This window comes from Lygodium microphyllum, chromosome 26 (assembly GCF_053477565.2).
Source record: "Lygodium microphyllum isolate KBCC chromosome 26, Lygodium_microphyllum_v1.1.10, whole genome shotgun sequence".
In the NCBI taxonomy this organism is placed as follows: Eukaryota; Viridiplantae; Streptophyta; class Polypodiopsida; order Schizaeales; family Lygodiaceae; genus Lygodium; species Lygodium microphyllum.
This window is the reverse complement of record NC_141160.1, coordinates 4,227,134-4,240,272: the sequence shown is the minus strand read 5'-3', so window position 1 is coordinate 4,240,272 and position 13,139 is coordinate 4,227,134.

Here is a 13,139-nt window from a genome sequence, read left to right as displayed (position 1 = left end):
AAAATCTGTGCAATGTGCCAACAATGCATCTTATCTTATTAGAGGTGTTGGAGAGATTTTCTTAAAATCCATTGATGGCTCTACTCTCCACTTCCAAGATGCATTATATGTGCTAAGAATAAAGAAGAATTTGTTGTCCATTTCTTCTTTAGAAAAATGTGGAATCTAAGTCACATTTGATGATGAAAAATGCATGGTCAGAGAGATAAAGAATTCTTGACTTTGGTACTTACTGGCACATTATGTCATGGACTCTATGAGTTAGATGCTCATTTGATTGATCAATTAGTCTATTTGGCATCTACTATTACTCTTGCTATGTCGTAGAAAGAGGTATGGCGTGCTCGCATGGGACATGTTAATTATGGTAGTTTGATGCTTATGCAGTATACTCATATGTTAGATGGTTCATCTCTCTTGGAGAGACCTTCTAAGCATATTTTAAGGAATTTATATTGGAAAAAATTCATCGGTTCTCTTTTCCTCGTGATGTTGCTTTTAAGGCAATGGCTAGGTTGCACATTGTGCATTCGGACGTGTGTCGATCCATGCAAACAAAGTCATTGGGTGGGTGCTATTATTTCGCCACCTTCATTGATGACTTTACTCACTTTTCTTGGGTCTATTCATTGGTGAAAAAGTCAAAAGTGTATGATGCATTTTTGGCTTTTATTGCACTTGTGAAAAATCAATCTAGCTGTTAGATTAAGACTCTCCATTTCGAACTAATCCAAGAAAATCGCAAAAAAATATTTGTCTAACACTTTGTTGATTTTTTTATATTTGGAGGTTTGAAATAAAGAAGAGGGTGGGAACAACCTCTTGGGAAATCCAAGAAATCACTGGATGGAAATATTTTATGGATCGGTTTACCAAGGGGGGGTGAAGAGTAAAGATCAATGGAGGAAGGTGAAGGGAAATTTTGTAATGTGAAAAGAAAAGACATGAAATGGATTTGGAGCCATCCAAAGGACATGTGAGGCTCATAATGTCATGGCTTTGGAGCCTTACGATAATTCAAACAAATGGGACCCTTCTTGGAAGCATTAGTGAAAGAAAAATCAAGCACATGATTTTGTAATATTTTTTTAAAATACTTTCACTCCGATCCAAAAAAAATTCAACATGAAAGTTGTAGCGCGTGAGCTGAAGTTTTGGTTGGTATTTTTTATAATTTTTTGGAGCTACGAGTCGAGAGATATGGCCAAAATGGTGGACGCCAACTTTTTCCAACTGCGGTGGAGACCACCTCCCAATTTTGTACACATCCACACTTTCTTTCCCATACTTAGCACTTCCATAAAACATCATTCATTAGACTCCTAACCCTTTCCCCTCTCTTTTCCTCTCTCTCAAGCTAATAAACCATTAGAATTCCCCTCCTAAATCACCCCCAAATCATCCTTAATTGTAGTAGTAATGTATGAATTCTCACTACTCTCTCTCCATTATTGCTAGATATGATCTTATTTTATGAAGATTCTTTATATTTTTTTATAGGAGAGCTCTTGGACTCAAGCTATGGGGGGGAGAATGGAGACAACTCACCTGATGAAACTTGATTAAGTACAAAATTGGTCAACAAAACATCTAGATGGAGCTTCCACATTGGTGGAACCGCCTTAATGCAGCTTTGGTAGTGTTAATTCCTATTTTATCTTAACCTCCTCCCTAAACGCCCTCAAGGCCTATATAAAGAGGCCTTCTCCTTTGTAATTTGCAAGAGAGACCCAAGAGGCCTTCTTCAGCCCTATTGAGCCTTTCCCACTCTCTCTCATGAGCTTATGCACTTCATTCCCTTACTATAGCTTATGCATGCTCTACAGTGCAATAAGCCCATGCTATCGGTGTCCATATTGTGTATATTGGTTATGTCTTGAGGGTTCTCCATCTCTTGTCCCCTCTTAAGTTTTATTGATTCATCTCTCTCTCTCTCTCTCTCTCTCTCTCTCTCTCTCTAATCACTCCAGCACTGATGTATGGAGCAGCTATATGGGGGCCAGGCCTTGCCGATTATGTATGGACATTGATGGAGAGACCTCAGGTGATCATGATATCTAGATTGATTCGCAGCAAGGCCTCAGTCCCACATGACATTGTGCGAGCAGAGCTTGCCACACCGCCCATGCTAGTCGAGGCATTATTTCAGACAGTCTGCTTCCTACACAGATTTCAGGATATGGACAGAGATCGCATTGCATATAGAGCATATATGGCATCTCAGGAGATGGCTCGAGCGGTGGATACCACATCATGGTATGCACAGACTAGAGCTTGGCTTGACAGACATGGGCTGGACATTGATAGACTCCCACCTCTTCTATATGATACTCAGGCTCCCACTTACACCCTCTCTCTCTCTGAGAGGAACAGAGTCATCAGACAGGAGATATGGCATTTTTATATACAGAGGACATGGGTCAGCCCTGCACAGCCACTGCCATCGAAGATGGCACATTATTATACACAGTTCTTGAGGATATCAGAGCAGGGATTCATAGAGATTCCGAGATATATGCAGATCTATATGCCACATCGATTGAGAGTTCTTATTGGACAGCTCAGGGTATCATCACATCAGCTTATGATTGAGAGTGGCAGAGCCAGTGGCATCCCGCGGGAGGAGAGGATATGCCCCCTTTGCATATCAGAGGTGGAGAGTGAGGAGCATTTTGTTCTTAGATGCCCGGCATACTCAGAGTTGAGATCTAGATACACATTGAGCAGCTCACTTCAGGGATGTATGACTGATATGGATAAGAGATCATTTGGCCGTTTTCTGGGAGAGGCATGGCACATCAGAGAGCAGAGCACACAGCGGGTCCCAGTCAGAGAGGGACCCACCCAGACGACTATTACACAGTTCTTTCAGACAGACAGAGTGAGAGCTACTGTACCAGCCTCCAGCCTGACCTCCGGGCTCACACTACAGCAGGCTAAGGACCAGCGTACCCGACGCCGCACGAGGATCTGCGGGTTTCGGACCCCACAGCCACACCGACAGGAGATCCGGAGGATTCTTGATCTACATCGACAGTAGACTGAGATCCGACGACACTCGACACATTGGATCTCAGATCTCCAGTTTGCTCTTTCTCCACCGTCGATGTACCACATCCTGCATCCAGGAGGGATCGCCTGCTATTAGCGACTTCGACGACTGCTACTAGGATAGTATATCTCCCTGCATCTGTTACATATACACATCGCACCACTTTATCACAGCCGACAGTTGTTCCCCTATCACAGCCGACATTTGTTCCCCTTTTGTAGCCATTATCTGGAGTACCAGAGCTACATACGCACATACACATACACGACACTTATCACACTCACAGCACCGTATTTTCAGTTTCCAGTTTTTAGCTTTTCATTCAGCACTTTTATTTTGGATAGTTGGACCTCATCAGTTGTATCACAGTTTGTCTCATAGGCAAGTTTTGGCCTTTAGAAGATGTTAATATAACTTTCTTTCTCTCTCTCTCTCTCTCTCTCTCTCTCTCTCTCTCTCTCTCTCTCTCTCTCTCTCTCTCTCTCTCTCTCTCTCTCTCTCTCTCTCTCTCTCTCTCTCTCTCTCTCTCTCTCTCTCTCTCTCTCTCTCTCTCTCTCTCTCTCTCTCTCTCTCTCTCTCTCTCTCTCTCTCAGTTTTCCTCTCTTCTCCCTCACAAGCTCCTCTCCCTCTTGCATAGCATCCTAGTCCGCTCTTCCATGACTAGGTGGTGCCCTTACCTCATTCACTTTGTGGCAGAAGGGAGTTTGGCATAGTATAGAGGCTGCCATACTGAATTTCCTTCGTCAGGACCAAGGGGGGAATACATGTCTTCCCTTGGCTAAATGATTTTTTGAAGCAAAAAGGCATTGCACATCAGCATACTATTGCATATACTCCACAGCATAATGGGTTTGCAGAAAGGAAGAATCAGTCACTCATGGAGATGGTCAGATGTATACTAAAAGCTAAAAATTTGACACATGGTTTTTGGATGGAAGCAATTATGTATGCTTGTCACATTTTGAGTAGGTGCCCTACTATTAAGGCATTGAAAAATGTCATACCTTTTGAGGCTTGGAATAGTCGTAAACCTTTAGTTGGTCACTTTTATACTTTTGGGTATCTTGCATATGCTCATATTCCCAAAGTATTGAGAAAGAAGTTGGACAATAAGACTATCAAGTGCTTTATTTGTGGGGTACAACAATGAAAGCAAAGGGTGTAGATTGTATGATCATGTTTCCAAGAAAGTCTTTGTTAGTAGGGATGTGATTTTTTATGAAAAATCATAATTATCTATTGCTAGTTTTGACACATATCAAGCTGCAAATGATGTGTTTGAAGGGTTGTTGCACCTGTTTCTTTTGGTGATACAGTTGGAGCATCATTAAAATGAACAAAATGTTCAGCCAGCTACTACATTAAGCAATGTGAAAATTCAACCTATGGTTGATCTAAATATTCAGCAAGATGTTGAACTTGAGTTTCATTAAGAGCATGTGCATAATCAAGAGGCTAAACAAATGCCTAGATGGTACTTACATACTTTAAAAGACAGTCATTTCGATGCTCCCCTTGTTGCTTTGGTCATACTCAAAGACAAGCACATATGCATGATCGTACTAACACAATGGATTTTGTTATGGCAGTAAACACACTTGATGACTAGGAGCTTGATTCTTTTGAGGATGCACAACAAGGTGTGCATTGGATGGCAGCAATGCAGACTGAATTTGATTCCATCATGAAGAATCAAACATGGAATTTAGTTGCACTTTCTGTTGGAAAGAAAGCCATTGATACTAAATGGGTCTATAAGCCGAAAAGAAAAGCAGATGGATCCATTGATAAGTACAAAGCCAAGCTTGTGGCAAAAGGCTATGCATAAAAGAAGGGCATTTATTATGAGGAGACATTTACTCCTACATCCCGTATCACCACCATTAGGTGTATGGTTGCTCTGGTTGCCCATTATGGTTGGATTGTGCACTAGCTTGACATTAAAACTGCATTTTTACATGGGGAACTTCAAGAAGAAGTTTATGCTCAGCAACCCATGGGTTTTGCAGTTTAAGGATCCAAACACTTAATATGCAAGCTAAAAAAGGCTTTGTATAGTTTGAAATAAGCTCCATGAGCTTGCTATGCCAAAATCAATGCCTTCTTACTCATCCAAGGGTTTTTTAACAGCCCATTAGAGTCTACTCTTTATGTATGCAAAGAAGGGGATCCTTGCTGGTCATTTGTCTTTATGTGGATGATCTACTGCTCACAGGAGCACATGATGATGAGATTTCAACATTCAAGAAAAATTTGCATGAAACTTTTAAAATGTCAACTTTGGGGCTTTTGCATTACTACTTAGGCATTCAGTTTATTCATTATACTAGAGGCATTGGATTGTTGTAGTCCAAATATATTAGTAAACTCCTGGAGAGATTTGGCTTCCAAGATTGCAAGCCATTTAGCACACTGATGGAGACTAGACTCAAGTTGTCTTTGCATGATAACAATGATCTGTCTAACATTCATGCATGTGCTCCAGCAGTTGGATGCCTCATTTATTTATGCCAAATATTCAGCTTTTTGTGATTCCATCCCTAAGCATATATCTGCATAGCCCACACATGCCACATTGTCAAGCTGTGAAGCGTGTTTTTCGTTACTTGCAGGGCACCATGACTCTTGGATTGCTTTATGCCAAGGGGGGCCACTGCAATTATATGCTTATAGTAATTCCAATTGGGCTAGTGATTTTGATTCATGTCATTCTACAAGTGGAAATTATTTCTATCTTGGCTCATCTTCCATTTCTTGGCTTAGCAAGAAACAATCCACTATTTTCACATCATCTTGTGAAGCTAAATATAAGGCAACTTTCACTACTACAATTGAATATGTATGGCTGAGACATTTGTTACTGATCTTGATGTATCAGTAATGGAGCCTACACTTGTGTTTACTGACAATCAAAGTGCCATTGCAATGGCACTGAAACCCAATGTTTCATGCATGTACCAAACACATTGAGATACATTATCACTTTGTTAGAGAGAGGCTACATGTAGGGGATATTAGCCTTGTCTCTACTGTCCCACCAACAACAATGTGGTAGACATCTTCACCAAAGCTCTTCATCGCGAAAAATTTGAAGCATTTCACAATGCTTTGAATTTGATCTCCTTTAGTGGGATGACCATTGTATGTTGATCACTTTAGGAGTGTCAACGATCTGCAATAGAACACTGGGGCACTTTTTACTCTCCGTAAGAGAGGTTTTTTCTCCCGGTCATATTACTCCTTATTTTTGTATTTATGTTACACTGTTCAGTCACTTATCACACATTATACACTTTCGTATGTGAACACACCTTAAGGCACTTACACAACCCCAAAGTCTAAGGGTTGTACTTTTGTACTTTGTCTTGCACACTTTGAATCGAATCGTGTGTCAAGCTAAGTCTATACTCACTCTCTCTCTATTGTTCACTCTATGTGTATTGAGCTTGGAGCCACCATCTCCATCTTCAACATTTGTCTCTTCATTCTCTCTTTAAATTCTTCTCTTTTCTCTCTCTCTTTTAAATTTTATATTTTCTCTCTCTATAATTCTCTCTCTATCTTCATATTCTCTCTTCTTCTTCTTCTTCTTTTCTCTCTCTCCCCTTTTCTTCTCTCCCCACTTTTATTCTCTCTCTCCTTTTCTCCTCCCCATGTCTGCTCTTTTTCTTTTATCTCTCTCTCCTCTCTTTTTTTATTCTCTTTTAATTTTTATCTTTTCTCTCTCTATAAGTCTTTCTCTTTTATATTTTATCTTTCCTCTATAATTCTCTCTCTTTGTTCCCCGCCCTCTCTCTCTCTCTCTTTCTATCTCTCTCTCTCTCTCTCTCTCTTCTTCTCTCTCTCCCTCTTTATTCTCTCTTTAATTTTGTTTCTTTCCTCTCTATAATCCTTTCACTGTGTTCATATTCTCTCTCTTCTTCTTTCTTCTCTTCTTTTCTTCTCTCTCTCTCTTTCTCTCTCTACCTTTTATTTTAGTTTATTTTCTCTCATATTCTTCTTCTTCTCTCTCTCTCTCTCTCTCTCTCTCTCTCTCTCAAAGTATGTTAAAACTATGTCAAAAATATTTTAACTTTAAAAATGGCTTTTGAAAATGTTTAATTTAAAAGAAAAAAGTTTCAAAATAATTGTAAAAATATTTAATTAGAAGATAATGAGAAAAAGAAAAAGATTAAGGAAAAGAATAGACTTTTTTGGGGGAGAAAGAGACGTCTTTGAAATTTTTGATTTAATTGAGAGAGAGAGAGAGAGAGAGAGAGAGAGAGAGAGAGAGAGAGAGAGAGAGAGAGAGAGAAGGGGGTTTAATTAAAAGGGGGAGGGGAAAGAGAGGGGGAATGGTTGATCGTGAGAGAAAAGAGGTTTTGATTAAAAATGAGAGATTTGTGAAAGGGGGGTAGGTTCAAGAAACCCTCTAGAGGTTTGAGGCTTTTCAAACCTCTAGAGGGTAAGATATTATTTATATATATATATAATTATTATTATTATTATATTATATATTTAATATAAAAATAAATTATTATATTAATATATATTATGATATATTAATGTTTCACTATATATTATATAAAATATATTTGTATATACATATCATATTTACATATAATATATGTATTATAATCTAATATGCCCTAATTGTTGCTAAACCAATGCAATGCGCCAACCATTTCTCCCAATTCTTTACACATAGAAGTGGGAGTGAGAGAATAAGAGTATACAATTGGAAGGAACTTCAAATAATTTAGATCAATTAAGTATTAATGAATGTCTCACACATACATGCACACACACATGCACGCACATTATACAAGTGTGATGAATGAAATTATTGTGGGAGCTGTACGTTGGGTGTAAAGGCCCTTTACGCGCTCTCCCTTGTATATATTACTTCACACATGTGAACCCACCCTAATGGGTGTAAGTGTACCGTACCCTAAGTATAAATACATTCTTTTATTCTTTGTGTGTGCCACACTAGTACACACCTATCCGACGACTCACTCTCACTCTATCACTGTCAAACACTCTTCCATCTCTAGGTCATTGAACTCCTCGATCACCGAGTTTGCTCTCACCTCACAGCTCTCTCTCTCTATCTACTTCCGCTTCGCCTCTACAAATTGGTATCAGAGCCAATGGCTCACGCAAGCCGTTGAGGAGTAGACGAGCAGGTCGGGTGACTGGTCGAGTGTCTAGTCGAGCGTAACGTGGAGACAACTGGTCGGGTGCAAGCATAACGGGCGTTAGACGAACTAACGATTGACATGCGACTTCTACACAACGTTGCTGTGTGACGGGGCTGGAGGCGATACTACTACACGATAGGGTTGGAGGCAACCGCTGTTGCATGATGGGATTGAAGGCTGTCACATGATGAGCGACAAGGTTTTTCGACCACACGTATGACGGGCAAAGGCAAAAGGTCAACATCCCATTTTTCTTTAATTTAATTCATCTTATTTTCCCCTCTCTATCGAGTGTTCACACATACAAGCACAGAGTGCAAATCTATGCAGATCTGTCTCTTAAAATTTGGGGCTTTTCCCAAATTTGGTGCCTGACACATATTGCACTGACCTCTAGACCATAAATTGTAGACATTGAATGCACATGCCTCAGAAATTTTTGGGGATTCTCAAATACAAATGAAATTTTTGCTTGGATGAGCCAATTTCTTAGAAATTGTGCTCTGTTGGACCTTGAAATTTGGGGCTTTTACATAAATCATGAAATTTCTGCAACATTAGCCCGCATTTGGTGCTCAAGATGATGTATTTATGTAATTGGAGTAGATTCACTACATAAATTTTGGGGCTTTTCACATTGGTGATGTTTTTTTGAGTCATTTTGAGACTGAACAGTGAAATTTGCAGCAATTTCACTTTAAAGTGGGAGTCTTTAGAGTTTTGAATGCTTCAAATGTTGAAAAAGGGCAGCTTCTCTTGGTACATGCATTGCTGAATACTCATTATGCAATGAAACAGTGGTAAATACAGCATTTGGGTCATTGCATTTGGGAATTTTGGTGATGTACTACTGAAGTGGGAGCTATCCTAAATGTAAATGTATCAAATTTGATTCGTGCATATGCTATAATCAGTACTTGAGACTGAAATTTGCAGCTAAACATCTACTTCTTAAACACTTTGGAAGTACAATAGTGTGTACTTGTTACAATTCAGAAACCTTGGTATTGGTTGAAAGCATTCATCCCTTTATTGCAGTTGTGTATTGCTAAAGATGGCTAGCAATGCATCTACATCTAGCACAAAGAATCTCTTTGAGATTCATAAATTTGACGAAAATGGTTTTGATCTTTGGAAAGATCGTATGCAGTGTATACTCTTTCTAAAGGATTGTGATGATGCTTTAGAAGAACATAAGCATGTTGCTTTGTCAGATGAGGATTGGGCTAAAATTAATAAAAAGGCCATTACTTACATTAAAATGGCCGTCATAGATGATAACTTGGTTGATATAAAGGGGCTTGATACTGCCTATGTAGTTTGGGAAAAGCTTAAGGCTACTTATGAGAATAGAACTCCTGTCAATCATGTACATCTCATGTGGAAGTTGGTCAACTTGAAGCTTGATGAGTCCAAACCTACCTCAGAGCATTTGAATGCTTTCACAAGTATTTTGAGTCAGTTTACAGGATGCAGGTTTGCCAACTTTTGATCCTATATTCATGATGTTAGGTATGTTCCTGGCATCAAGAAGAGCTTGCTTTCTGTTGGGCAACTAGACAGCAAAGGCTATTTCACTACTTTTGGTGGTGGTATGTGGAAAATACAAAAAGGATCTATGCTAGTCACTAGAGGTGGTAAAAAGGGAACTCTGTATTATCTCTACTGCAAGGCGCTTCTTGGAAAGTTTGTTGCAGTTGCTAAAGTACAATCACACATGGAATTGTGGCACAATTGTCTTGGACATATGAACCAAAAGGGTTTGCAGGCACTCTCTTCACGTGGAAGAGTTGATGTGAAAAGCTCAAAGCTTGATTTTTGTGATGATTGTGTCTTTGGTAAACATGTAAAGAGTCCCTACTCTCATGGAGCCCCTAGGAAGGTATGTTTCTTGGAATTAGTCCATTCTATTGTTTGCACCATGCTAATAAAAACTCATAGTGATTTCCGTTATTTTGTGTCTTTTATTGATGACCATTCTAAGAAGCTATGGGTCTACTTGCTTAAGCAGAAAAGTGAGGCATTGGATGCTTTTAAATGGTTTTATGCATTGGTTAATACTCAAAAAGGCCTAAAGTTAAATGCATAAGAACAAATAATGGGGGAGATTATGTATCTAAAGAATTTAATAAGTTTTGTGATGACAATGGGATTAAACGAGAGCTTACAGCTCCTTATAATCCATCTTCTAATAGTGTGACTGAGCGAATGAATCGCACATTATGTAAGAAGATTCGGTGCATGCTGTCCACAATTAATCTCTCGCAATCATTTTGGGGAGAGGCACTTAAAACCGAGGTGCATATTTGCAATCGATCTCCACATTGTGCACTTGAAAGTGACATCTCTAAAGAGGTTTGGTCTGGCAAGCGTGCTTCATATAACCACGTAAGAGTCTTTGCCCTGCGACTCATTGAATATCACATCCGACTGTGTAGCAACATTTTTATGCTTGGAATCTAAACTCGATAACTGCTAAAAAATGTCACATCTAATGAGTCAAACAAAAAGAAAGTTAAATTTTAGCATGATCAATTACTTGAGGAGCCATCAACCACTTAAAATTCAACTCCTTTCGATGCTAATTATGACAATCAGTGTATCATTATTGAGCAAGATAAAAATGGGCAGCAAGGGAGACTAAACATCAACTTGAGCACCAAAATCAACATGCTGAAAATAAATTACAGCAACCTAAACATGCAGTTCAACAGCCAAACAATGAGATCATTGTCATTCCCTTGGATGTGGATCCACTACCTGATAACACAAATCATTGGGTAAAAAGGTCTATACGTGTCAGAAGACTTATAGGGAGATTTGATCCTTCTTTGGACTGCATACTGCTCACAGATAAAGATGAGCCTCTTACATATAAAGATGCATCATAATGTGAGTTAAGGAAAAAGTGGGAGCTAGCCATGCAAGAAGAAATAAAATCATTGTATCAAAATAATACTTGGGATTTGGTTACATTGCCCAAGGATAGAAAAGTCATTCCTAACAAATGGATCTATAAAATCAAATGTGTGGATGATAAACCCAAATACAAAGCCAAACTTGTGGCTAAGAGCTATACACAAAAAAAGAGCATTGATTTTTAGGAAGTGTTTTCTCCTATTGTCAAAATGACCACTATTTAAGTGTTATTTGTCATTGTAGCATCTATGGATCTTAAACTTGATCAATTGGATGTTAGAACTACATTTCTACTTGGTGATCTTGAAGAAGAGTTGTACATGAAACAACTCGAAGGCTTTGTTATACATGGAAAGAAGCATTTGGTATGTAAGCTTAAAAGAAGCTTATATGGTTTGAAACAGGCTCCTAAACAATGGTATAAAAAGTTTGATGCCTTCATACTCTCACATGGTTTTAAAAGAAGTGCATATCACTGCTTATATATTAAGAAGACTGATGATGGAAGCCTTATTATACTTGTGCTTTATGTGGATGATATGCTTATTGTTGGTAAACATAAAAGCCAGATTACTACATTGAAAAGGCAACTGAATTCAACCTTTTTTATAAAAGATTTGGATACAACTGATCATATTTTGAACATGCATGTCACACGAGATAGAGAGCAACAACTCTTATTTCTCTCACAAGAAAAGTACATCAACAAAGTACTTGATCGTTTTTCTATGTCTGATGCTAAGCCTCTTGGTGTACCTTTTCCACCCTATCTTGAGCTTAGCAAACCAAATTGCCCAAAAGATGATAAAGCAACCAATACCATGAAGGGTGTTTCTTATGCTTCAGCTTGTGGATCACTCATGTATGCTATGGTTGCTACTAGACCTGACATTGCTTATGCAATGGGAGTTGTAAGCAAGTTCATGTCAAATCCTAGCAAAGCTCATTGGGAAGCAATGAAATGTATCTTACGGTATCTTAAGGGCACACAAAGAAAATGTATTTGCTATGGCAAGGGCATGTCGGAGCTGCAAGGGTATTGTGATATAGACATGGCAGGTGACTTGGATACTCATAAATCTACTAACGGGTATATCTTTACCTTGACAGGTGGGGACGTTTCTTGGTGCTCTAGATTGCAAAAAATAATAGCACTCTCTACCACTGAAGCTGAATATATTTCAACCACTGAGACTTCAAAAGAAACAGTTTGGCTTGGTCATTTGGTCAAGAATTTTGGGCTACCCACCAAAACACCTGTACTTAGATGTGATAGCCAAAGCAATGTATGCCTAGCTATGAATGCCATGTTTCATGCACGAACCAAACATATTGATATTCGGTAGCTGTAAGAATAATTTAGTGTGCAAACCACAATACCAAAATGCGACACATAATTTGAGAATTATCCTAGACCATAGCGATGCGCAACATCAAAAGCACCTACGAACATTGGGAGTGCCTACGTGACTAGTTTAACTTTTACTAACAAATCTTTGAATATTTCAGGTGTGAGAGAGAGTAAGAGAAAAGAGGGAAGTGAGATTTCTCTGACAAAAATAATTTTTGGATGAGAGAATTAAAAATAGCTGCATTGCAAGTAACCTTTGTCTTGGTGGCAAAATTAGGGAAGACAAAGGTGGAGGCCTTCCAAAACTGTGCCACTGGGGCCTCGAAATCCCTCTCGTCCTTGCACAAAAGCTTACTGAGAGCATTGCAAGCCTTCCACCCCTTGTTGTGCTACAGAGCCAAAGGATGATGATGATCAAGGCAATCATGTTCGATGCATAAGAGGATATATTGTGCCTTCACACGCACAGTACATTGCGACCTGGGTTATTGATTGTGGTTGTCTTTGAAGTTTAGTCTTTACTTCAGCCTCATGGATAGATTGATCATGGATGGTGTGCAGTGGAACAGCTTATCGTAGTGACTAGTTCTCTCTTAAATGATTCAATGACGTTTCCATTTTTTAAATGTCAGCC